The 23,219-nt window shown below is 37.2% G+C and overlaps 1 long non-coding RNA gene across 1 annotated transcript in view; it reads left to right on the forward strand.

Moving 5' to 3' along the window:
* LOC131511966 (uncharacterized) overlaps nucleotides 1–21,749 on the forward strand; it is a 54,620-nt gene extending 32,871 nt beyond the window's left edge. The window contains exon 2 of the long non-coding RNA XR_009261843.1: nucleotides 21,378–21,749. This is a non-coding gene — a long non-coding RNA (uncharacterized LOC131511966). The remainder of the gene's footprint in view (nucleotides 1–21,377) is intronic.
* The last annotated feature ends 1,470 nt before the right edge of the window (nucleotides 21,750–23,219 follow it).

Genomic DNA, 23,219 nt, shown 5'->3' on the forward strand with positions numbered 1-23,219 from the left:
GGGAGATTTCTTTTACTTGATTGTAGTAGAGAAATAATAGCTCAATTTCTGATAGTTAATTTAATGTAAGGATAAACACTGAAAGCAAAAATTTAAACCACTTGACAAAAAATGTTAAGAAAACTTGAGTAATATAGAGACATTAGAAAAATAAATCACAAAAGTGAAAGAAAACATAAATACCAAAAAACAAAATAAGACCAAAGACAGGACTTTATGTAGTTTATTCTTAACATACTTAAGTCAAAAAATATTCACAGAGGAAAATTAAAAATAAAAACCCACATAAGTAATAGTGAATATTTATTATGTTTTTTGATTATCGAGCAATTTTGAAAGGCTTCCTATGTTTGCAGGATTTCTTACTTATGTGTTCAGCATCCTCAAATTAGAAACCAGAAAAACCATTTTGTCAGCTTCTCTTGCACTTAAAGGATACTCGTGTAATGTAAGTAAATCTGATTACACTCTGGTGCCAGACTGTGGTTCAGAAATGAACTATATAAGAAAGGAGGCTCCGTGAAGAATCCATTGTACTAGCCACACTAGCCAGTTCAATCCTTAAACATTTGGCTCCAGGGGTGAACTGCCTACAGGATTGAATTACTGGCACAGAAGTGTGTTTAGCATCAGATGCAAATGAAGTCTTATCACTGGCAATCATGAAAACTTGAGTATCAAGTGCTCAGTATTAGTGGCAGTCACTGTTCCCTCCCTGGTTCTGTGATATGGTTGTGGGCATACTTTCTGGAATCTTAACTTTTAGCCTTTCTCACCATCCCTCTCAAAATTTTGTCAGCTGTTCAAATCTTTATAATAAACTCATTTTCTGCTTAAGCTATCAAAATTAGCTTCTGTTGCTTGCAATAAAAAACCATGACTTGTATAGATTATGACTCCAGAAGTCGTTTTAGAAGACAGAACCTCAGCAAATAGGAAGTGTTTGGAATTGGTTATCTAGTCTCAGTCAGAACAAAATCTCTGAAATCCAGTCAATATGAAAGGCTCTTGGCAAGCAGCGTGAAACAACCTTCTAAGTTTCATCAGTGGTCACCTGCAATGAAGTAGTCATGGAAGACGAGTCTTTGAGGGAACCAGAGCCGCAGCCAGAGAATAATATGCAGGAACATAAAGAATTCAAGGAATATGGAGTGAGTGTTTGATTCTGATGGTACTTGACAACCTAAAAATAATTACAAACCCAAAATCCATTGTTCAAGAAAGAGAAAGAAAGTCATGGAATTTCTCTGCCAAAAAAAATACTTGATTAATTGTGTCCTGGAGCTGAAATACCTAAAACCAAATTCAAATGACCCTGCACTTGCTACTATTTTTCCATTAAATTCACAGCCATGCCAGTTCTCTTGTATGAAAGTTAGGGCTTTGGGAAGGAATCTGAAGACTTAGATAGGATATTGAAATTGATTGCTCACATACAATATGTTCATTTACTCTCCAAAAATGAGAGTATACCAACCTCCAAAGAGTCTTTGGAAAAGACTCTCTTCAAAAATGTGTTGGTGTAAAAGAGAAATTAAGAAAACAATCCAATTTACAGTTACAACAAAGATAATAAAATACCTAGGAATAAACTTAACCAACTAGGCAAAAGACCTATACTCTGAAAATATAAAACATTGATGAAAGAAATTGAAGACAACACAAACAAATGGAAAGATACTTCATGTTCATGGACCATAAGAAAATATAGTTAAATTGTCCATACCACCCAAAGCAATCTACAGATTTAAACCAATCCTTATCAAAACATGAACAGCATTTTTCACAGAGCTAGAACAAACAATCCTAAAATTTGTGTGGAACCACAAAAAACCTCGATGAGCCAAAGCTATCTTGAAAAAGAAAAACAAAGCTGAAGGTATCACAACCCCAGATTTCAGTATATACTACAAAGCTATAGTAATCAAAACAGTATTGTACTTGCACAAAAATAGACCCATAAATCAATGGAACAGAATAGAGAAGTCAGAAATAAAGCCATGATTATATGGTCAATTAATCTTTGACAAAATAGGCAAGAATATGCAATAGAAGTAAGATAGTTTCTTCAACAAATAGTGTTGGAATTAAAAAACAAAGTGTTGGGAAAACTGGACACTTACATGCAAAAGAATGAAACTGGACCACTTTCTTACACAGTACACAAAAAATAAACTCAAAATGGATTAAGTACCTAAATGTGGGACCTGAAACCATAAAAACCCTTGAAGAGAGCATAGGCATAATTTCTTTGACATCGACTATAGCAACATTTTTCTAGATAGGTCTTCTGAGGCAAGGGAAACAAAAGCAAAAATAAAGTATTGGGACTACATCAAAATAAAAAGCTTCTAAACATCAAAGGATACAATCAACGAAACTAAATGCAATCTACTGAACGGGACAAGATATTTGCAAATGACATATCTGATAAAGGGTTAGCATCCAAAATATATAGAGAACTTACATGACTCAACACCGGAAAAGACGAATAATCCAATTTTAAAAACAGGCAGAAGACACGTGATAGATCTTTCTCCAAAGAAGACATCCAGATGGCCAACAGACACATGAAAAGATGCTCAATGTCACTCATCATCAGGGAATACAAATGAAAACCATAATGAGGGGTACCTGGGTGACTCAATCAGTTGAGTATCTGATTCTTGATATTGGCTCAGGTCATGATCTCATGGTTTCATAAGTTCAAGCCCCTCATTAGGATTTGTGCTGACAGTGAGGAGCCTGCTTGGGATTCTCTCTCTTTCTCTCTCTCTCTCTCTCTTTGCCCCTCCTCCACTCACACTTTTCCTCTCTCTCAAAAGTAAATAGATAAACATTAAAAAAACACAATGAGATATCACCTCACACCTGTCAGAATGGCTAAAATCAAAAGCACAAGAAACAAGTGTTGGGGAAGATATAGAGAAGAAGAACCCTCATGCACTATTGGTGGGATTGCAAATTGGTGCAGCCACTCTGGAAAACAGTATGGAGGTCCTTAAAAAAATTAAAAAGAGAGCTACCTTATGGTCCAGTATTCACACTACTGAGTATTTACCCAAAGACTATAAAAACACTAATTTGACAAGATATATGGACTCTAATTTTAATTGCAGCATTATTTATAATAGCCAAGTTGTGGAAGGAGACTAAATGTCTATCAGTAGATGAATGGATAAAGAAAAGGTGATACACACACACACACATACACACACACACACACTGGAATATTACTCAGCCATAAAAAGAATGAAATCTTGTCATTTGTAACAATACCGATGGATGTAGAGAGTATAATGCTAAGCAAAATAAGTCAGTGATAGACAACTACCATATGATTGCACTCATATGTGGAATTTAAGAAACAAAACAAAGAAAAAGAAGAGACAAACCAAAACCAGACTCTTAACTGTAGAGAACAAACTGATAATTACCAGGGGGAAGAGGGTGGGGGGGATGGATGAAATAGGTGAAGGGGATTAAAAGTACACTTTACTTGGTGAACACTGAGTAATGTACAGAATTGTTGAATCACTATATTGTATACCTGACACTAATAACTATACTGTAATTTTAAAAAAGACATTGGTGAGAGTTGCCTTGTCATCTTTGATGAATGTTCTGGAAACTGTTTTCTGTTGTCTTTGGATGCTATTAGGAGACAGGGTCCTGGAATGGTAGATCCCTCACAGCAGCCCTTAAACGTCAGAGGCATAGACATGGTTGCAGTAACTGGTAAAGGGATAGATGTGGTCCTTGGAGAGGTTTAGCTCACGGTGAAATATGGTGGTAGGTAATTGCTACTGATCCCTAGACCTGAAAAAAAAAATGAGAAGTCTACCAGGATCCTACTTGATTTTTATAACTTAAAAAAAAAAAAGTCTAGTGAACAGAAATCTGACTTAAGAGGCATAGGTTTCCACTCAAATCTCAAAACTTAGTATGTTCACAGACTAAAACCTCTGAAAAGAAGGATGGCTTTCTTGAGGAAGGAGCAGTTGCCAATCTCACAAGAATGTATGATACCCTTCTAAGTGTCTTCCAAAATGTCATGTGGCCATTTACCCTAGTAACTATGTTCTGGGAAAACAGAAATGATCACATATTTCAGGCATTGTTGGAAATGGACCTGAACAGACCTAAATCCTTGGGTCCCAGGCATCACTTTTGTCCATCAGTCAGAACTGAGGCTTATGTGGATCAAATGAAAGAAATTTTGATCCAATTCAACTTCTTGGATAGCTCATTGGTGCCTCAAAACCATTATCTGGCTATTTTCCAACTTCTGTGCATATAATTGTCACAAATGTACTTAGCAAATTATAGAATTTCCACAATCCTAAATCTTTGAGTGACAGATATTATGATACAAGGAACTATGTACAAGCCCCTCAAGTTTCCTCTTTGACCAACATTAAAAAACCAAGAGCAAATTTCTTACCAAGATATCTTGATAAGACAAATGCAAAATGCATGCTAGCAGATGAATTCAATTCCATAAAAACAGAGGGGCTTGCTTCCTTATTAAAATTTCTGAGGTCCAGCAGTCCGAGTCTTGGAGGGAAGTCTGTGCAAAGGTAAAGGACAAGCTGCTATAACTTGGATTTTGGAGGCAACATATATTACAACTGAAAGTGTTATTTGTTTATTATTGTTTATTTATGGGCAAGTTACTAGAAAATCCCGTAGCAAGGGAGAAGAAGCTCGCATCCAGTTCTAGACTTATATTTCTCGATTTGATCTTGGAGGAAAATAACCAGCTTTAGAGGCAGATCTTAGAATAGGGAGAGTTTGACAGTTGATGCAGTTTCAAAAGGTGTTAATCCTATGTGTGATCTAAGTATTATGAAACCCAATTTGATTGTGACAAGGAATTTACTTGGCATGGATATTTTAGAACTAGGTTTGTCAATAATTTTTTCTTCACATGTTTTGTCATACACAAAGAGAAAAAAATGTGTGAATCAAATCTCAGGAGCAGGGCCAGGTATGTGAGAGAGAGCTGAAGGATCTCTAACAGCTCCCCTACCACACCCTCCCCCCCAAACCAAACCAAAACAAACCAAACCCCAAATGCTCATTATGAATGATGAAAGGAGCAGGGATAGCAGGGTGGATTTCTGAATTATTTAGTATATTCTAGAGAAATTGCTAATTTATGGTGGATATAAAATATATTGCTAGGGGCACCTACGTGGCTCAGTCGGTTGACTATCCGACCCTTGATTTTGGTTCAGGTCATGATCCCAGGGTCGTGGGATCAAGTCCCAAGTTAGGCTCTGGGCTGAGCATGGAGCCTGTTTGGGATTCTCTCTCTCTCCTGTTGCTCTCTCCCCCCAAAAACATTGTTGGATAATAATGGTTTTGAAACCCTATTCTTGGATAAGTTTTCTGCAGAAGTTTCATAAGCCTTGAGTAATAGTTTAGATGAAAGCATTTATCATTATGACACACAGTCAGATTTAATAATTCCTTTTCTTAGCACGGTTTCCTAATCACTTGTATTGTTATGTTTAATTTTATGTCCTATTCATGAATATGCATATAATTTGGCTTCTTATGTCAATCCCTACTTAAATTTGATTCCTTTAATGTCAGGGTTGTGATAATTTGGAAATGGAATAAAATGAAAGTTACCATTAGTACATACTTATCATAATTTAAAAAATGCAAATATAAAGAACATTGGAAAAATAATAAAAATAAACTACTCATACTTCTTGGAAGATTAAACAGAGGTTAATTTTTCACTGATTATTCCAGAATTTTGAAAAATTAATATTATATACAAATCTAATTCCCTTTGTTATTTTTTAGCCTGTTTCTGCTGTTGAGACAGCTCTAATATGAAAATTTGGGGTGTTATTTCTTACAGACAGGTATCCATATACAATATACTACTATTATGTATACTGGAAAATGGACATGTTCTTTTTAAAATGCAAGTCTATTGCTGGGTTCTGGCTCCATCTTCCTCACTACCATGATTTTCCATGAATTTACCCAGTAATTTTTCCCTATATTTTGTTTCAGAGATTAATATACATATTTACATTTATATTACTTAATGATTTATACTATATTGTGCTAATATATTGATATACATTTCCTATATATATATATATATATATATATATTTCTTAAATATATATATATATTTCCATGTGTTACGTTAGCTTTGGTTGCAAACTAACTTTTAGTAAGTTTGGCTTTATCCACCAGTTTGTGTGGCTTGAACTGTGAGTAGGTGTCTCCATAGGAATTTGATAATTTTCCCCCCATATTCCAAAGCCACCAATTCATGGAGTGGCCAGCCATTCAAGTATTATGAGTTTTTGCTGGGTTCTCAAGTAGCATAGTTCCAAAGCCATTGTTTTTCTGTTCCTACATGAACATAAAAACCCAAGTCCGTAGATGAAGAGTACTGATGCTATCTCCCTGAATATCTCCAGTATTATTTCACACACACACACACACACACACACACACACACTCACACACTGGTGTTCAGAACTCTCTTGAGTTTTTAGTTTTTGAAATTCATCCCTACTGTTTTATCAAGTTATTCTATGGATTGAGAAATGAACTTGTTATATTTCCTCCAGCTTTTCTAAATGTTTATATTAGAAACTTGTTTTTATACAATCATCTACCAGTTTGGTGTTTCTCCTGATTATGAAACAAGGATTGGGAAGGATAATTTGCTTAAAAATGTCTTTGTAATCTGGTGAGCAAACCAGTTTTGGCACTTGAAAATAAGCACATTTGTTGTACTAATTAGAAATCATTTTTATTATTCTTATTCACTGAAACAGATTGTTAGGACAATTTTTGGTCTGGTTTGAGTTACTGCATATACTTGAAAGAAAAAAAAAAGATGAAAGAAGCAAAGCAAGGCAAAATAAATATTCCACAATTCAGATTTATCATCTGACAAAATTGGTGAAGATACACAGAGTTATGTTTATACTTAGAAAATAACTTTAAAATAATTTAAACTTCAAAAAAATAATAAAAAATAAAATAATTTAAACTTCAACACTTGGCAATATTAACACTTATCTAGGGCTAAAGTTTTTCCAATGCTGCCTTCCACCAGCAATGAACAACACAGGAAATGTTCTTTGCAATCATAGCAGCATTTTGAGTATAGGATCTAATTTTGTGGAGCTCTATATCTTTTGTCCTTTACCACGTGTAGAGCCAAGACTTTTTTTTACGGGTTGAAATACTAAGTAACATTGGAACGAAAAGAGATGGTTAAAACAGGAATAAAGCTTTTTGATTACAACAAGGCATTTTGAAACCTTTATTGTTGCAGAATTTTAAGCCATGTCTAACAGACTATCCTGAAATTGATGTGCAGATTTCACATTGCTTGATGAAATTTTCACCAAATGGGCTTTTCCCTGACAGTCATGACAGAAGTCGTTTTGTGATCCAGTAGCAAGCATCATTAGTGGAGACGGTGGAGACTCCTGAGTTTTTAATGCATTCTGGGAAACCGCCACAACTTGGCAAGGTCTCTCTGTGGTTGCTTTATAGTGCAGAGCCTCACTCTGTGTAGTAAAAATAAAACCAAATTCATTTGGGCACAGTCTTTTTGTTGCTTTATTTAATTTTCACTTTGGCATATGGCCCTTAAAGCTTTAATAGGGCAGATGTGGCTTTGGAAGAATTTCCTAATCCAACTTGGTTAATGACTTTCATGGTAGAAGCCAGCTCAGCAGTTTTCTCTCAGTCCATATTTAGTTCCTCTTCTCACTGATTTTTCCTATGGTGGAACACCTCTCCATGGGGCCACCGATTATCAGTAGCGGTTTTCCTGAATTTTGAAGTAACTGCCCTCAGGTTTGGGGGATGCAAAGGCACAGGCAGAGTAAATGCTACTAACACTGAGCTATTGATTCCTGCGGGGGAGAGGCAAGTTGGCACTCCTTTCGTGGTCCTCAGCGTGATGCCTCCAGATTGCTCTGAGGGATAGAGGGTTAATCACATGGGTTAGCATTTGGGGAAATCCTACATGAATTAGAGTTTTTGATGATTATTGGCATTCCTGATGTCAGTGCAGGGCTGTGGAGCCGGGCAGTCTGTCCTTCATATGTGAGGAACAGAAAAGAATGTTCTAGATTTCTCTGACTCTGTTTCCTGACAGTAAGGTATATTAATGCCCACCTCACAGAATTTTGTGAGGATTCAGCGGCAGGAAGTTGTATTTGCCAAACTTGTTATTCACATGCCGTTTGAGCACATTTAATGTTATATCTGGGTTCTGTCTGTATGATTATTTACTTAAAATGTTTTAACAATCAGCTATCCCCCAACTTTTTAAAATTTATTGCTCCTTTGGCCTCATTCCAAGCGATATCTGCAAAAATTTGATGCGCTGGTTATATATATATTTTTATTACACATCAAAATAAATGTAAAACTGTCTCTTGCAAATTTTGGACAACACTGATATTATGCTCACATAATACTTAATATGATAGCTTCAATTGCACTAGTTGTATCTCCCATTAGACTGCAAGTTCCACGACAATAGGGACTTTTATTCAATTTATTTATTCTGATGTCCTTGATGCCTAGCATAATATCTGGCATATGGGGAGACCTCAAATTGTCTGAAAATTGTTTGAGGGTTTCTTGTTTACTTGGAGGAGGAGACAGATGTGGGAAAGGGACTATTCCTTCTCTCCATAGGAGTACCTGCATTCAAACTCAGCATCCCACAGGACCAGGGATGTCTTCCCTCTGACAGAAGGACTGTGCTTGAACCTAACTTCTCCTGAGCTCCAAGAGCTGGATGATTGACTTTCTGCTATAACTGCAGAAAAGTCTAGAACTTAATCTAGTGTGACTGCCTCCCCAGTATTCTGATTACTACCATACCCTTGCTTTTGCTTTTATCTCTTTTCTCCCATACCCCTACCTCTCCTTTTCTTTCAAACACACACACACACACACACACACACACACACACACTGACAAGGTTGTTTGCATGTTTACCTTATAAGAAGGGAGATCAGCGTGATGGCAGGAGTTCTTCCCTGGAAGCTTCACCCATGGTGGGTCCAGGCATATGTGCCTGCGGGGTGATGAAAGGGTGGGGTCCCTGCCTTCTATGCTTGGCTTGCACATGTCCTCAGTGAAACCCTTTCCTTAATCTGTACTAAATGACCTTGTGGAAATCTTCTCAAGCTCTCCTTCATGACAGTTGGCAAGATAAAAAGGGACATTCTGCATAACCGAAGGATGGCAGCATATATATATGTAACCTGATGTTCAGTGAAACAAAACTTTCTAAAATCAGAACATATCCTTACATGGTGTCCCATTCCTAGCACATAGTAACTACACAATAAATATTTGTTGGCCGCATGATGAATGTGTAAATGAATACTTGCAGACAGTGAAAGAATAAATGGCTGAAAAAACTTTCTACCAGTTGTTTTTTCATCGTTAGTAGAGTACAATGAATAAAGCCCAGAAGAGTGGTAAACTAGAACTTAATTTAGCTGGCACTTTTAGGAGATGACTTATTCTAGATAACCACATTTCCTGAATAAGTGAAACTTTGCCTTCAAAGTATACATTTGCTTCTTGAATAAGCTCTCTTTAAAAAGCCCTAGTTCTCTGCCTTATTAAATTGAATATATTGTATATAATTTAACAGTTCCCTCAATACTTATTAGTGAAAACTGTATTTTAAAAATAATTAAAATTAGGTATGGATCTAGAAATTTCAGGAGTCTTCTTTTGTGCAATTTTTGCTTGGCTGAAAAAGAACATGTGTAACCAAAGGATACTGATACAAAGCATGGTCCTCGGTAGGAGTCTATTCTTTATCTCCACAATGCTTACCTTACAAGGATATTTCTTTACGGAAAGGAATTTTTTTTTTTTAACTTTTTTTTTTTTAACGTTTATTTATTTTTGAGACAGAGAGAGACAGAGCATGAACGGGGGAGGGGCAGAGAGAGAGGGAGACACAGAATCGGAAGCAGGCTCCAGGCTCTGAGCCATCAGCCCAGAGCCCGACGCGGGGCTCGAACTCCTGGATCGTGAGATCGTGACCTGAGCCGAAGTCGGACGCTCAACCGACTGAGCCACCCAGGCGCCCCATTATGGAAAGGAATTTGGAAAGGTTGTATACTATACTTAGTTAATCACGTATTTGTTTTAGTGTTTGTGCATTAGCTTGAGTTTTGACTCCATCTCAGTTTTTATCTACAGAACAGGAAAAACCTGATTTTCTTCTTATTAGAAATTCTTTTGGTGACTTTGTAGGCATAACATCCAGTTAGGGATGTGTACAAGAAGATTCATCAGAGTAGACTTTTATAGTTAATGTTTATTGAACACATGCAATTGCCAGCCACAATGCTTCAGAAAACATTTAGAAAGCAAATGTTTCTAACATTTAAACTTTACATTGCAGCTATATGAAATGAGAGGCATCATCACCATTTTGTAGATGAAAACTGATGCACAGCGTGGCTTAGTAACACTCTAGGAAAGTTGTCTGTTGACCTTTCTTGCTGACCCACTTTTCTCCACACTGGACATCTATCTTCCTTCAATCCCCTCCGTTATCAGTGGTATGAAGGCATTGTTTGGAGGTAATCAGGTCTAGGGATAACCAATGGGAAGCATAGCATGGTACCAGAAACAGCTTTAATGTCAGCGTGAAATTTTACCGTGATGAGAAAATTATCCTACACCTTGGGAAATTTCTTGCTGGTATGTCCTCAGTAGAGCCCCAGTGCATGTCCTGTGTTCTAACTGCAGAGCCAGAGCAGTTCTGCCCTGTGGAGCCTCTTCACTCCCAAGCCCCACCTCCTGTCCCCTTGGCAACCAGGCAAAAACAAAATTCCTTTCACTTTACTATGCAAGGCAGCTCACCTTTCTTTTTGAAATTTCCTCTTGTTTCAGACCATGAATGGATTATTATTTTTCAAGTTCAGAGACTTTTCCAGGTATTTTCCTAAATAAAAAGCCATCTTCACTGGTATATGGAAATAGCCCTGGGTATTAGGTTTTTGTTTGTTTGTTTCAAATATTGATAGTTTTCTTCTCCACTACATCTATTAATATCAAAAATTGAAAAGAACTTGATAATAGGAAACTGGCAAATGCAAGATATGACCATATGATGAATTTTAGGTTTAATTTCACAGGAAAATGTTCGCTAATATTTAAGTGAAAAAACATACTATAAAACACGATGTGCCCTTTGAACACCCCCTCCCTTTTGTTTGTTTAAAGAATTACTCAGGAACTATATATAAATACCATGTATTGTCTGCCATAGACTATTACACAGAGATCCCTTCTGGGTCTATTGTGGTGTGTGTGATCCTTTGCTCTTACTCAAATTCTCTTAACTGCTGTGCTTCCCTGACACCACCTTTACTAACAACTAATAATTACCAAGAACTTACTCTCTGCCAAATGCAGTTCTATGCACTTCACAGGACTGAGTTCATTTAAACTCATTCAAAACCCCAGATGAGGCATGTACTTCTATTATTCCTACTTTATAACTGAGTAAACTGAGGCACAGAGAAGTTAAGTACATGGTTCAATTCATAAAGCAGTTCAGTGGGAGAGCCAGATTTGAGCCCAGAAAGTCTGTTTCTGGGCCCTACATTCACATCTACTAAGCTTGTGTAGCTCTTTCCTTTCTTGTTCTCAAATATCATTTCTTCCTACATCAGTTGGTCCTGCTTTGATCAACCATTGCCATTTCTAATGTGTTCCTCTGTTTGTTAGGGTAGAATGGGAATGCTTGGCCTAAACATAATCTAACATATTGAATCAGTGACCTTCATTTTAGGTACCATATTAAATCAATAGTTTCTGGCCAAATGAATGTCTATAATAGCTCCCCTGCCCTCCCATATGGAAAGGGAATAAGTCTTTCCTTGTCATTTAAAGATCTCTTCTTGTTTAATCTAATAGTTGAGTGGCTGGAAGTCTGACTGTCAGATAATTGCTGTGCTCTGGTGACTATATACTTAATACTCTTTTCTGGTCAACCCTTTACTGTCTATGGTAGAACTCAGAGATAAGGGGGTTAATGGAGCATCTGGTGCCTCCAGTGATAAACTTGGAGAAGCCCCAGGCCTGTAAATAATAGATTGTGGGTGGAATGTTTTTTTATTTATGTCTGGAGAGTTTCTGAGGTGAGGAATGATGGACGGGGGATTCCCATGCAGCCTGGTGACACAGATAGCACACTTGACAACCAGCAGAACACTGATCTGTTTCAGCGAGGCCCTAGATAGGAGCCTAGGGGTGCCCATGCCACCCAGTTGTTTGCGTCCTCAACAGGAGAAGGGAGCAGCCCAGCTGGCAAGAGAACAGTGGGCTTCCCAGGACTTTGTTATGAGGTTATGTTTTCATCCTGTTCCAATCTCTGCTTGGCTGGATAGGAGTTTCTCTTCTGTAAGGGCACATCATAAATGTGTCACCATGCAAATTCTCTTTAAGAACTGATAATTCTTCATATCTGCCTTCAAACGCTTTAGTAATCAATTTACCTGAACTTTCCTGCTGAAGGTTTCTTTTCTTTTCTTTTCTTTTCTTTTCTTTTCTTTTCTTTTCTTTTCTTTTCTTTTCTTTTCTTTCTTTTTTTTTTCTTTTATGTATTAAGAGAGATCAAAGGCAGCTGCACAAGTGAAGGTGTAAGAGAGGGGCAGTCTCCCTGAGTTCCAGTAGATAAGATCATGTGTGTTGTTTCACCCTAGTTTCCAGAAAGAAAATAAATGATAAGAACTAAACCGAAACCCCTTGAGCTTGCTTGTACATGAACTGATTTTCCTTGCAGATCTGTCTGCTTTCTGTGGCTGGAGGAGGAGAGGAGGCCTGGGAGGGTGGTGCGAGATGACTGAAGAGCAAACGCCTTTGCCCTGAATTTATTATGTAGTCTCCCCGGTCGTGTGATGGTGGAATTCTCTCTCCTCACCCCTCACCTTTCCTCCACTTCCTACCTTACACAACATTATGAGGTGGCCTCTAAATGAGCATGTGTGAAAACTGCAATGTAAGGCCATCACATAATCTCCCTTTAAAAATTATGGGTTCATCTTGATATGTAAGAATTGCCTTGAGCTCTGGCAAGATACCATCCTTTGGGGGTTAGAATAGCTGCCCTGTGGCCCTTTGACTGGGTTGCTTTTGTTATCACAGTACGCCAACCTAGATTTGCCCTGTCACACAAATGTGCTGTCAGCAGCTTAGTTTTGACAGTTTTAGTTATGTGTCTCCTTGTAGCATATTGTCACACATACACTGACAAGAAGAGATGTAGTGTGCTAAATATAAATCCTCCAGGAAAAGGAGAGAAGTAGCTCTTGGGACAAAATCTAAAAATTATTTTTGAGTTAATTTGTTTTGTGTTGGATTAAGAATCATTTCTAAGTGATAGAAAAGGATTTTTTAAATATCTGGTTTATAAGAAATGAAACATTTTAAACAGAAAACTAATGAACAATTTTAAAACATTAAATGACAATCCTTTAATTGTGTATATATTTACCATAAAACGTTAGTGAAAATATGGGTATGTTAACACCAACTTCACTTATGGCAATGAAAGTTTACACATGCTCTGCTCTATCAGAGGAAATGACTTGTCTGGGTAGTTATGTTTGTTTATACTCTCTGGTGGTATATGACTCCAGAAAGATTAAGAACCTAGTGTGACGCCAGTATGGATAGATGTTGGTCATCTGGCACACCAGAAGGGGAGGCCAGTTACCTTGGAGACATTTGATCTCAAGCACAGATTCATAAAGGATACAATACATATTTAAAAGGCGGGTTTCAGCTGGCTAGCTCAGTTGGTAGAACAGGAAGCTAGCTATTCAGCTCTTGATTGAATTGATGTCAGGATCTCAACAAAAGAAAAGCAGCAACATCAGGTTTCAGTTCTTAAGCCTACCATATATTTTCTTCACCTCCATTCACCCCAATCCCAGCTTGACTTTTCTCATTTTATTCCTTCTCTTTAGACTTTTTTTTTTAAATTTCAGAAGCACTTGAAATGACAAAAGCTTAGCCTTATGAGTGAAATGTGCATTATCTGATATATCTTCAATTCAAACCCCCTAACTTAGCTTTCCAAATAGATCACACTTCTAAAAAATTCTAAAAAAAAGTCAAGATTTTCCTGATTGGCTTTTCACTCTTTTTCAAACAGAAGATGACTCTTTAGGCATCTGTCCCTTTTTGATCAGATTGTCCCTTTGGTCTGGGAGTCTGGGATGTCTTGTTATCCTTATGGTTTTTCTCAATGTATTCTTCCTTTGGGCCAAATTTAATACCATTCCCTCTTTTGTCCCCTCCACAAAACAGCTACTTGTCCTCTATCTTATCATGCAAATGTTCCTGTGTTCCTAGAGTTTATTTCCTTCTTCCTTATGCTCTTGCTAGCTGACTTCATGTCTATCTTTTCCACTGACTGTAAATTCCTCAAGTGCAAGAGATTTTTGTTCACTTCTGTTTCCTGTGTAGGGAGTAAATGCTCAGTAATTGTTAATACGGATAAAAGATCATGAGCGAGGCCCAACCGCATGGAAGCATATGGTACTGTTAATCTTGTAGGAAAGAAAGAGTCTAGTAGCTTCTTGTCTGAGTGATGGTTCATCTCATGGTGCCTCCACATCTCTGGCTGATTCATCAGTGAAGGGGATGAACCTGAAAATAGTATTCTCCTCTCGTGGTTGACTTCAGTATTACATTTTTATTATTTTACTCAAGAGTAATTTGGAGACATTTGCCATAAAAGAGTATAGATAAAATGAAACAAAACAACAGAACAATAAAAATTAAACTAAAGAAAAACAACAAAGAAACATGAAAAGCAAATGAAACATTAAGAGCCAGATAATAAAAGTGGGCAAGAGAAAAGAAAGCTAGACAGTGCAGCTTAATTAAGGCAATCTCTTATACATTCATTCTAAGGGAACACTGCACAGCGTCTCTGACATAATTAAACCAGTGTTTGTTAAGACTCTTCTTTGAGAGACTAGGTAATTAGCATAATCAATCAGATGATTAACATAATTAATTATCATATTCCACAGCATTAATAAAATCAGTTGGGCTTAAATTGGATTTAAGCATTAATAAAATCAGTTGGATTAATAAAATCAGGTCCTGTGTAGGAAACAAACACCGAGGTCTCTACTAAGTACCTTGAGCAGAGATACGCTGCCAGACTTGGGCTCTGCCACTGGATCATCTGCTCTAGGACTGATGGTATTAAATTTGGGTGGAAAGGAGGACTTAAGCAATGGGTCTGCGATCAGGTGCTTAGTAATCCTTTGGTAGCCACCTCCAGATATATAAAAATATCTCAGTGGCATTCCATACAACTACTGCCACCAGTAAGGACAAGAAGTCACAGAGTGAGAAGTTAGACTTGTAAACCACTGACAGATACATGGGACAAAAGTTTCCCTTAACTCTGTCCAGTCCTAGCCAGTTTAAGTAAAAGGCAGGATGAAGGTGGGACGTGTTTAAAAGGAACCAATGGAATGTCACCAAATGGAAGGACTCATGGTAGATCCAGAACTGAAATGTGAGAGACAGAGGTCCTGTTTCTCCGTGCCTATCTGCTTCACCTTCTAGCCACTTTCAGGTCTCTTTTCCCTGCTTCTTCATGCAAAAACTACAAATACCAACATGAGGCACATCTCCTCAGTCCCTACATGTAGATGTTCTTAAAGATTCAGTGTCATCAGATAAGTGATTAGAGTTCCTGAGTCCTAACTCTAACCCCATAGGAGGGGGGATCTCATTAATCCAGCCTGGGTCAGTATCTACTAATGGAACAATGTAGGCAAAAGAGGCAGAGTCCTAGAGGTTGACTGCTGGGAGGGGTGTTAGAGAAAGGGCGCAGAGTCTGGGAAGCATTTACAAAGATCATTTAATGAATGTAAGTAAGACTGACCGCATTTGCAGTTAAGTGAATACCCTTTCGGAGCTTTTGTCCACTGCAAGGAAGGAAAACCAGAGCATTCAGGAATCAGCTTTTAACTCCTCTTTGACTATGGGGGAGGGATATATTGTACCTTAATGAAGACTGTGCCTGATCATAAGTGACATTACTTAGAAGTACTGAGTCTCAGTCACTCCTGTAGAAAGCAAGAGAGTGAAGTTCAACCATCCTTGTGAAATTGAAAAGCATGAATAATTACTTCCATAATTGTTTCTGCACATTTATCTGGACAAAAGCAGTATCTGAGGACAACAATTAATGATTTTAATAACAGTTGTCATTTCTTGCTGTGGACATTAGTTGGTATTTGGCCTTCAGCTATGACATTATACTCTCAGCCACTGTAATCACTTCAAAAAAAACCAAAACGTGTAGACCAAGACACGAACGATATCAGTTCTCTTTGAACCCTCAGAAATGATGATAGTTGTGGTGACAGTAGCAATTGGCAGCAGTGACTTCCTTTTCTGCTCCACTCCTTCAGGGCCTCCCAGCAGACTGTTGTCTTCCTTTGTTTCCTTTGGCTCCTTGCCTCTTCCTCTCCCGAAAGGCACCTGTTCTGTTTTTTTCACACTCCTGTAGAGTACTGCATGACTCCACAGTTAACCTCCATACTTTCAGTCAGAACAGGGAGCTATGCTTTATGCTTTATACTTTAAAAAGGAAACGTACACCTTTCTGGAAATGATTAAAATATAACTTGCATTTCTGAGTCAGACCAACCTCCAGCAAGCACATTTTAAGAATTACTCTTCAATATATTTCTTATTTTATTTTTTTTTTATTTAAAAAAATTTTTTTTAACGTTTATTTATTTTTGAGACAGAGAGAGACAGAGCATGAACGGGGGAGGGGCAGGGAGAGAGGGAGACACAGAATCGGAAGCAGGCTCCAGGCTCTGGGCCATCAGCCCAGAGCCCGACGCGGGGCTCGAACTCACAGACCTTGAGATTGTGACCTGAGCCGAAGGCGGACGCTTAACTGACTGAGGCACCCAGGCGCCCCTTCTTTTATTTTTTTAAGTGATGATTTTTTTTTACATTATACTGTGACTTTCTTTATTATACTTTAGTTCTGATGACAGTGCTACCAAAATAATAACAGTGTCTGCTCCCGTAATTTAACAGAGTGAAACCTACCACCATCCATTCTGAAGCATTAATAAAAAGCTCTGTGCTAAGTGAGCTTCAGTGCATTTGGAAGAAAAGGCTAGACATCAGGTGTGAAAAGGTTACCTCAAAGCAAACTATGTATTATGACAATTTGAGAATCTAATAGTTATATATTTGCCTTCTTTGTGTTTCTGTTGTTTTAGAAAACATAATGAACCTTTATTATTCTGTTCCTTGTTCCATTTCCAATCTAATTTCAAGTAGCTACATGACAAGAACCTTTTCATATTTCTTTTATATTACCTCAGCTGAGCACAAAGCAGGTGTTCAATAAATGTTTGTTGATTGATCTATATGAACAAATAAATATCCGTGTAAAAAGTTTTCTCAAGTTTTTAATAATATTTATAAAACCTCAGTGTAGGATAGAATATAGTTTTTTCCTTTTCCTGTTTCCCTTTCCTTCCTAAATAATTCAGATAAGGTTGAGAAAGGTGTCAATGTCATTGGAAATGGGGAGCCTTGGTGGCCTAGAGTGGGCTAGCAGTCAGAGGTCTCACATGGTAAGAAGAGCTTCTGCATAGAAGGGTGGCCCAGAATGATTAGTCAGAATCTATAAAGAAATCCCATGGATGGGTGTCTTTCCACAGGATGTCAGAGTCTGAGCAAGCTGAGGGTGTTTCTGTGTGGGGGTTTGTGTGTGTGTGTGTGTGTGGGGAAGGTGTGGGGTGGCTGGCATGGGAGGTGAGAACCCAGTTTGGGGTGAGGAGAATATCCAATCTGGCTTCGAGTTCCTGGAAGGGGAGTGAGTGGTGGCAGAGACAGAATATTGGCTATATAGAGAGGAATTGATTAAATAAATACATATACTAAAGATAATGGGAATCAGTTTCCCATGGTTGGAAAAGGTGTTATAAATATAGCAAGAGAGAAAACTAGAATGAACCCTGTGGATTGGATTCAACTATTGATGTGAATTTATGGCTTTCAATATAGATTGAGGGAGATAAAGAACTATAAAAATAAATACAGTTACGTATAAACGCTCTGAACATTGATATATATGTGTATCTATGAATGTGTTAAGTGCATATATACATATATTCCCTAGGTCTGTCTGCTGAGAGTACTCTGGAGCAACCATTCTCCACAAAAATGATTCAGGGATCTTTGAGAAATGCTACTTTCAGGCTTGAGACAGGGGAAGTTTGATAAGCCTGTCATCTTATGGTAGACCAAAGAACTCTAACACTTTCTTGAAGGGGTTCCCACTGGCCAAACTAAGTTCAATTTGAGTATCAAAGTAATCTGTAGATTATAATCCATTGATAAAATAGGAAACCAGGAGTCCGTGATGATACAAACAAATAAATGAATAGACTAAAAGCTTGATAAGAAACAGGATATTTAAATTATTTCAAAGTATCCTTTCACAAAATAGTTACCAAGCAATCTTTTTTTGGAGAAACATGACAGATCCCATGTTAATCAAGTGATCAAAGTGAATATCATTATCAAAGGGACAAATTGAAATTATGTCCCAATTCTTATATGTTAGAAGAATAAGCAAATAAATAATAAAGTAGGAAGAAGGAATTAATACATATGAAATTTGAAATATATACAGAATAAAAGTCTTATCAGTAAATAAAAGCAATAGATGGAAAAATTAATAAATATTTGCTAAGTTTGATTAAGGGGGAAAATAACATGATTACTAAAATGGCAACAGAATATAAGATATAGGGCTATTAACTAGAGCTGTGGACGTGAATAAATTTGAATAAAATACTATTTACAGATTTGGATCAATAAATTTGTGATTCTAGGAGAAAAACTCATTTTTCTAAGAACATATAAGTTAATAGCAGTGACTCAAAAAGAAGTAGAAAATTTAAAACCATCAATAACTGCAGAAGAAATTGAAAATGTAGTCAAAAATTTCTCTCTAAAGAAAAACTAATGCCAGATGGCTTACTATAAGTTTCTTAGAAATTTTAAAGGAATTGCTGATTCTCATGTTTTAGAAATTCTTCCAGATGATTCAAAAAGGTGGAAAGCTACCTAATTACTCTTCTAAGGGTAGATTTAGAGTGATACCAAAACAGTATGATTTTAACAAAAAGAAAAACTTCTAGTAGTATTCTAATTATAAATATAGATGCAAAGCATTCTAATTATAAATATAGATGCAAAAGTCAAAATAAGTTATTAGCAAGGAAATTGCAGCAGAGTATTGAAGGTATGAGTAAGTAGGGATTATATCAGGAATTCAGATTTTTCATCGGGAAATCTAACGTGATTCTCTATAGAAACAGATTAAAGTGGGCGGAAATACCATGTAATTATCTCAATAGATGCACTTGAAAAACATTTAATAAAATCTAACACCAGTTAATTTTAAAAACTCTTTACTTGGAACAGAAGGGAAGTTTCTTAATGTGTTGATAGGTACCCATGGGCTATCTATAGCAAGCATCACAGAAAATGGTGTCACTTTTAAAGCATTCTTTTTTTTTTAATGTTTATTTTTATTTTTGAGAGAGACAGACAGACAGACAGAGCATGAGGAGGGGAGGGGCAGAGAGAGAGGGAGACACAGAATCCAAAGCAGGCTCCAGTCTCTGAGCTGTCAGCACAGAGCCCGACACGGGGCTCGAACCCACAAACCAGGAGATCATGACCTGAGCCAAAGGCAGATGCTTAACTGACTGAGTCACCCAGGGAACCCCTTTTTTTATTTTTTAAAACATTTTTTACAGAGAGAGAGAGAGAGAAAGAGTGAGCGAGCTGAGGGAGGGGCAGAGGGCAAGAGAGAGAGAATCTTAAACAGGCTCCACACTCAACGCAGAGTCTGACATGGGGCTGGATTCCATGACCCTGGGATCATGACCTGAGCTGAAATAAAGAGTTGGACACTCAAGCAACTGAGCCACTCAGGCGCCCCACTTTTGAAGCATATTTTTAGTGAGGAAGAAGGTGAAGATGCTGTTACTGCACCTTTTCAACCCTGTGCTTGAGAACTAAGCCCAAGCAGTAAATTTGATTTAAAAACAAAAACAAACATGGGGCGCCTGGGTGGCGCAGTCGGTTAAGCGTCCGACTTCAGCCAGGTCACGATCTCGCGGTCCGTGAGTTCGAGCCCCGCGTCAGGCTCTGGGCTGATGGCTCGGAGCCTGGAGCCTGTTTCCAATTCTGTGTCTCCCTCTCTCTCTGCCCCTCCCTCGTTCATGCTCTGTCTCTCTCTGTCCCAAAAATAAATAAACAACCTTGAAAAAAAAATTAAAAAATAAAAAAAAACCAAAAACAAACAAACAAAAAAAACACAAAAAGAAGTAGAATGAGAACTATGAGGCAAATGTCATTATATGTAAAATAATCTAAAATAGAAACTAATCTAAAATAGAAAAACCATGAATTTACAGCAAGTGTTTAAGACCATTAATGATTTAACAGACTTAAACCATTATTAGAAAGAAAAGATCTAGGCTGTGGGAAGGGCCACTGTGAATGACGCCACTCTCGTTTTTGTCCCTTTTTGACCAGATGACAAAATTAGCTTTACATTGAAAAGTATTATTAAGTATCTGTATTGTGTTAGCCCAAGTGGTGTTCATAAGAAATTACTTCACTGTCTTTAGAAATGAAGCTTCTATCGGTTTATGTCATTATTTGGAAAACGTTTCAAGATAGAAAATAGAGTTGGACTGAGATCCAATAAGCATGTTGTCCCCCCAAAATATCCATTTTCAAATGTTTACTTCCCTTTTCATCTGTTTATGGAAAATCATCACAAAAGCAGATTCACATATTCGAATACATACAAACTCATATTCTATATTTGCCGTGGAGTTCCATTTTCTTTTTATTTGTATGACCTTCTGAGATGTAGACATTATTATTGTCATCATTACTTGCATGCTTCATTGAACCCTTTTTGATTCATTGATCTAAATTTTCAAATAGGAGCATTAACTCAGCATGATACTCACAATAGAGAATATTAAATTCACAATTATAAAAAATATACCACAAATGGTAGAATAATTCATCAGCAGAGACAAAAATACCTTCTGTTAACCGAAGAATAGGCAAGAAGAATTGATAAACACACTTAGGATGCCTACAACAACTTTCAGAAGGTGATGATCATTATACATGTAACAAGATTTCTGCAAAAATCAAATCATTTCACATCATAAGTTTATGGAATGCCTGTCAGCGTAATTGTTCTGTTGCTTTCTCTTCTAAAGCTTCCGTGTTATCTGAAGACCACTTAACTGATCACCAGATGTCTGGAAACCTCACTTCAGGAAACCCTGCTCCACATATTTGAGGAATGGAAATTGATGCAACATCTGGGTTAAAATTATACAGAAGTGTAATAGTTAAGATATGTTTCTCACCTCTACCCTGTTTTCATGCTTTTACTTCTACTGGTGGAGAGGCTCAAAGCCATTCCCTGGTACTAAGCCTAGACCCGATACTTTCTTCTCCACATTTGAGAATGCTTTACTAATTGTTTGAAAGCTTCCATAGTGATCATGGTGCTCTAGAAGTCATTGGCGGTGGGACAACAGAACCTCATAGAACTTTTTCCCCAATAAAATCATCTTTTAAAACTGCCTGTATCTTGTCTGTTTTCAAAAGAAACACATTAGTCTTCAGTTTAAAGAACATTTTCCGAAAATGTATTCCAAAGTATTAAATCTACCTTTTTTGTGTTATTACAATAGCCAAGAAATAAATCTGAGTTTATTTAGTATAAACTTGGTGCTTTTAGACAAAGCAAACAACTTCAAATTGCTTAGGAAAATATTCAAACTTGATGGAGCCTTCAGACATTGATTTAAGCATGTGGCTTTTGGTTTTTGCATGTTGAAGGGATTGGATATGGCAAAGTAAAAAATGTATGCACGTGTGAGTGAATGGAAACAGAGAGAGAGGGACCTCTGTGGACTATTCCCTTTGCTAACCTTATGTTTTCTTGGCTTTGAAGTGGAAATATCTGGTATTTCCAGCTTGGACTAAATCACAGATTTCTAATGAGTTTTCTTGATATTTGCTCTGACCCGATTCAGGTCAGCTTATTGCTTTTTCTTGCAGTTAAAAAGCAGAGGAACAAGAGGTAAGCCTTCTTTTGCTCATTAAGGTTTCAGCCAGTGATCTTAACTCAAGCATTTCTAATTAAAATGTAAAGATCATTAGTATGCGCCATTAATAGAGGTTTGTCTTTCGGCTCAGAACGCTCCCTTGGAGGTGGCAGGCTCACTCCTGCACCCACTGGTGCTACACAATTGCTGCTCTTGGCAAGGTCTCAGAACAGGCTGGGGTTTCTGTCTGCTACCTGAGCCGCTGGTGACAACCGCCGATTATGTCTGGCTCAGGGCAAGGAGGAGCCAAGAGTAGAAACAAATTGCAATGGCAGCTTCTCCTTGTTACTGCCCCCAATTCCCAGCACTGGCATTGCTGAATGAGAGAGAGGCAGAGGCGTCCTAGAACTGATAAGAAAGACATTACGTAATATTTTGAAGTGATATATCACCCTCTCCCTCAAAATGAAGATGTATATTCATGTGGTGGGAGATCTTTTACTTTTTTACGTAGGGCTTCAGGAATTCAAATTTCTACGTAATCCACATCATGCAAAACATTTTAATGTGTGCTATGTTTCCCTAAAGATAAATACTACTTTTGGTTTGACATTTGCAATTGAGATATGAGCTGATGGAAGTTTTTAATTGTAATTGCTAAGCTACTTGATTTTGAATATGAAAATTGTGATTAATTGAATCTTTAAAGGCACATGACATGTGCAGGAATCAAATGGAGACTTTAACCCATAGCTTGTAATATTTATGGCTTATTTTATATGTAGTATGTTAAAAGAATAAACTGAAGAGACATACTGAACAGTAAGTTAGAGCTTTGGGAATGTCCAATTACTTAGCCTTCATCTTAGGAATATTAATGTAGGGATTTAAGGCAAATCAGAAATAAGAATAAAATTACTTTAATTGTGTCCTAAATACTCTAGTAATTACATAAAACACTTGCTAATTTATTGCTTTTATTTGCTTCTCTATATAATCATC

Source organism: Neofelis nebulosa, chromosome 5 (assembly GCF_028018385.1).
Source record: "Neofelis nebulosa isolate mNeoNeb1 chromosome 5, mNeoNeb1.pri, whole genome shotgun sequence".
NCBI lineage: Eukaryota > Metazoa > Chordata > Mammalia > Carnivora > Felidae > Neofelis > Neofelis nebulosa.